Here is a 5,206-nt window from a genome sequence, read left to right on the forward strand (position 1 = left end):
GAATCAAATAACCACAAGCCCACACATCCTGTTTGATTGACAACGCTGCTGATGTAAGGATTTAGTATTTTTAACTCACTCGGCAATAAATGTGTGGTCTTTCCTGTAATCGCTCAGATTCTTACCCATGGTTTCTGTGTTTACAATAAACTCGATGGTAAATGTGTGAATAGGCTGTGATGGCCTTAACCACAGGCTTTTTACATGCCAACCTTTGGGCAGATGCTATAGGAGTGTTAAAGTCAGAAGTTCAATACTGAAAAAACTTTTACCTTCAGGTCCCCCTAAGTGCAAACCCCCCCTCCACAAAAAAAAAAAACATCCATTAATCACTGCAGTCATGGATTCTTCATTTTTCTACATTTATATTTTTGCCATGCTGCCCTTATCCAGAGCAATTTACAATTCTCCTTTGATCCACTGAGTAGTTGAGAGTTAAGGGCCTTGCTCAAGGGCCCATGAGTGGCAGCCTGGTGCTGGGATTTGAACTCATGACCAGAAGGCCAGCGGCTTAACCACTGAGCGATCACTCTGCCACTTAAGTAGTAGTAGTCTGCTAGCACGAATCCTTCCTACACACAAACATATATATAACATTACACAACAGAGCACCTCTGCATATTTTACACACACACACACACACACACACACACACACACACACACACACACACACACACACACACACACACACACACACACACATATACACTCCTGTACAATGGAACAAAATGAGCCTTAGTTTCCTCTGTAGGACTTCACTCTACATTCATACTCTTTATAAAAGAGCACAACTGTTTCTTGCCTCAAAATGTGAAATGTATTTCCGTCTTTTTTTATAATTTACATCAAAGGCTGCTTGCAGGATTCAGAGTAAGAAGTTTATTGCATAGTGTAGCAGGTGTTTCCTGTATATATGATTTCTCTCTCTCTCTCTCTCTCTCTCTCTCTCTCTCTCTCTCTCTAACACACACACACACACACACACACACACACACATATATATATATATATATATATATATATATATATATATATATACATACACACACATTGATCATGCATAACATCATGAGTGGTGAGGTGAATAACACTGATCTCTTCATCGTGGCACCTGTTAGTAGGTGGATATATTTATTAGGCATTAAGGGAACATTTTGTCTTCAAAGTTGGAAGCAAGAAAAATGGGCGAGTGTAAGGATTTGAGCGAGTTTGACAAAACTGCAGCTCCTGTGGGATGTTTCTAGTCTGCAGTGGTCAGTATCTATCAAAAGTGCTCCAAGAAAGGAACAGTGGTGAACCCGGCGACAGGGTCGTGGGCAGCCGAGACTCACTGGTGCACGTGGGGAGGGAAGGCTGAACTGTGGGGTTTGATCCAACAGACGTGCACAGGAGAGAAGTGCTATAGGATTATCTTAGTCTGGATGCCAATACAGTTGCTATACATTTATTGGGTATAATTACTTCCTTATTGAAGAGTCAGAAAAATGTGGTCATAGTGTGGATGATTATTTTGTGTTTGATGAGGGACGATGAGTATCCCTGTACTCCACCATTTTTGCAGGTGGCTGTTCGCTATTACCATCACGCTAAACCAAACCTCTAACAGCCCAACTAATCAATAACAAATTTCTTTATTGATTATAATCGATTTATCCATTTTTTGTTACAACTTTAAAAAAGACTCAAAGCAATTGTGTATGTCGCTTTGTCACAGGCTTCTGCTAAATGCCATAGATTAAATTTTTTTGCATCCTTGTTGTGGTGGAACTGTGTGTGTGTGTGTGTGTGTGTGAGAGGGTTTCAATGCACCATCCGAGCCTTGTGTGTGATCACGAATAAACAAAAAGATGCAATACAATGCTGTCTTTTTATTTATTTATTTTTTTTTTTCATCCAATTCATATTTAATTATAATTAATAATGTGTTTTTTGGTTTTAGATAACAGGATATTTCTGAGTTTTTAATCAGTATCCAGCCTTTACTGCTGTAATCTAACCATCACATTGTTTACATAAAAAAAATATATATACAAAAAACCACTTTAATTTCCGACAGCAAGTTAGTCTGAGTCTATTGTGTGTGTGTGTGATTGATAGATATAGATAGATAGATAGATAGATAGATAGATAGATAGATAGATAGATAGATAGATAGATAGATAGATAGATAGATAGATAGATAGATAGATAGATAGATATCTATATACAGTGAGGAAAATAAGTATTTGAACACCCTGCTATTTTGCAAGTTCTCCCACTTAGAAATCATGGAGGGGTCTGAAATTGTCATCGTAGGTGCATGTCCACTGTGAGAGACAATCTAAAAAAAAAATCCAGAAATCACAATGTATGATTTTTTAACTATTTATTTGTATGATACAGCTGCAAATAAGTATTTAAACACCTGAGAAAGTCAATGTTAATATTTGGTACAGGAGCCTTTGTTTGCAATTACAGAGGTCAAACGTTTCCTGTAGTTTTTCACCAGGTTTGCACACACTGCAGGAGGGATTTTGTTCCACTCCTCCACACAGATCTTCTCTAGATCAGTCAGGTTTCTGGCCTGTCGCTGAGAAACACGGAGTTTGAGCTTCCTCCAAAGATTCTCTATTGGGTTTAGGTCTGGAGACTGGCTAGGCCATGCCAGAACCTTGATATGCTTTTTACAGAGACACTCCTTGGTTATCCTGGCTGTGTGCTTCAGGTCATTGTCATGTTGAAAGACCCAGCCTCGACCCATCTTCAATGCTCTAACTGAGGGAAGGAGGTTGTTTCCCAAAATCTCGCAATACATGGCCCCGGTCATCCTTTCCTTAATACAGTGCAGTCGCCCTGTCCCATGTGCAGAAAAACACCCCCAAAGCATGATGCTACCACCCCCATGCTTCACAGTAGGGATGGTGTTCTTGGGATGGTACTCATCATTCTTCTTCCTCCAAACACGTTTAGTGGAATTATGACCCAAAAGTTCTATTTTGGTCTCATCTGACCACATGACTTTCTCCCATGACTCCTCTGGATCATCCAAATGGTCATTGGCAAACTTAAGGTCTGGACATGTGCTGGTTTAAGCAGGGGAACCTTCCGTGCCATGCATGATTTCAAACCATGACGTCTTAGTGTATTACCAACAGTAACCTTGGAAACAGTGGTCCCAGCTCTTTTCAGGTCATTGACCAGCTCCTCCCATGTAGTTCTGGGCTGATTTCTCACCTTCCCTAGGATCAGTGAGACCCCACGAGGTGAGATCTTGCATGGAGCCCCAGTCCGAGGGAGATTGACAGTCATGTTTAGCTTCTTCCATTTTCTAATGATTGCTCCAACAGTGGACCTTTTTTCACCAAGCTGCTTGGCAATTTCCCCGTAGCCCTTTCCAGCCTTATGGAGGTGTACAATTTTGTCTCTAGTGTCTTTGGACAGCTCTTTGGTCTTGGCCATGTTAGTAGTTGGATTCTTACTGATTGTATGGGGTGGACAGGTATCTTTATGCAGCTAAAGACCTCAAACAGGTGCATCTAATTTAGGATAATAAATGTAGTGGAGGTGGACATTTTAAAGGCAGACTAACAGGTCTTTGAGAGTCAGAATTCGAGCTGATAGACAGGTGTTCAAATACTTATTTGCAGCTGTATCATACAAATAAATAGTTTAAAAATCATATATTGTGATTTCTGGATGTTTTTTTTTTAGATTATGTCTCTCACAGTGGACATGCACCTACGATGACAATTTCAGACCCCTCCATGATTTCTAAGTGGAAGAACTTGCAAAATAGCAGGGTGTTCAAATACTTATTTTCCTCACTGTATATAGTACCGGGTTGGACCCCCTTTTGCCTTCGGAACTGTCTTAATCCTTCGTGGCATAGATTCAACAAGGTCCTGGAAACATTCCTCAGAGATTTTGGTCCATATTGACATGATAGCATCACGCAGTTGCTGCAGATTTGTCGGCTGCACATCCATGATGCGAATCTCCCGCTCCACCACATCCCAAAGGTGCTCAATTGGATTGAGATCTGGTGACTGTGGAGGCCATTTGAGTACAGTGAACTCATTATCATGTTCAAGAAACCAGTCCGAGATAACGCGCTTTATGACATGGCGCGTTATCCTGCTGGAAGAAGCCATCAGAAGATGGGTACACTGTGGTCATAAATAGATGAACATGGTCAGCATACTCTACTCAGGTAGGCTGTGGCGATGACACGATGCTCAATTGGTACTAATGGGCCCAAAGTGTGCCAAGAAAATATCCGCCACACCATTAGACCACCACCACCAGCCTGAACCGTTGATACAAGGCAGGATGGATCCATGCTTTCATGATGTTGACGCCAAATTCTGACCCTACCATCCGAATGTCGCAGCAGAAATCGAGACTCATCAGAACAGGCAACTTTTTTTTTTTTTATCTTCTATTGTCCAATTTTGGTGAGCCTGTGCGAATTGTAGCCTCAGTTTCCTGTTCTTAGCTGTCAGGAGTGGCACCCGGTGTGGTCTTCTGTAGCCTATCCGCCTCAATGTTCGACGTGTTGTGCGTTCAGAGATGCTCTTCTGCATACCTCGGTTGTAACAAATGGTTATTTGAGTTACTGTTGCCTTTCAATCAGTTTGAACCAGTCTGGCCATTCTCCTTTGACCTCTGGCATCAACAAGGCATTTGCGCCCACAGAATTGCCGCTCACTGGATATTTTCTCCTTTTAGGACCATTCTCTCCCTGGTGGTCTAGTGGTTAGGATGCGGTGCTCTCACCGCTGCGGCCCGTGTTCGATCCCCGGTTAGGGAACCAACCCCAGCCACTTTCAGTGCGGGTCCCAAGCCTGGATAAATTGGGGAAGGTTGCGTTAGGAAGAGCATCCAGCGTAAAAACGTGCCAAATCAAACATGCGGAGGATTCGCTGTGGCGCCCCCTAACGGGAGAAGCCGAAAGAAAGTTTTTCTCTGTAAACCCTAGAGATGGTCGTGCGTGAAAATCCCAGTAGATCAGCAGTTTCTGAAATACTCAGACCAGCCCGTCTGGCACCAACAACTATGCCACGTTCAAAGTCACTTAAATCACCTTTCTTCCCCATTCTGACGCTCGGTTTGAACTGCAGCAGATTGTCTTTACCATGTCTACATGCCTAAATGCATTGAGTTGCTGCCAAGTGATTGGCTGATTAGAAATTTGCGAGCAGTTGGACAGGTGTACCTAATAAAGT

At 42.2% G+C, this 5,206-nt stretch overlaps 1 long non-coding RNA gene across 1 annotated transcript in view; it reads left to right on the forward strand.

Annotated features, from left to right (window-relative positions):
* The window catches only part of LOC310728988, a 412,338-nt gene extending 408,012 nt beyond the window's left edge, over positions 1-4,326 (forward strand). Inside the window, exon 4 of the long non-coding RNA XR_014534433.1 lies at positions 3,781-4,326. This is a non-coding gene — a long non-coding RNA (uncharacterized lncRNA). The remainder of the gene's footprint in view (positions 1-3,780) is intronic.
* The last annotated feature ends 880 nt before the right edge of the window (positions 4,327-5,206 follow it).

The sequence above is a fragment of the Silurus aristotelis genome (genome assembly GCF_946808225.1).
Source record: "Silurus aristotelis genome assembly, chromosome: 7".
Taxonomy (NCBI): domain Eukaryota; kingdom Metazoa; phylum Chordata; class Actinopteri; order Siluriformes; family Siluridae; genus Silurus; species Silurus aristotelis.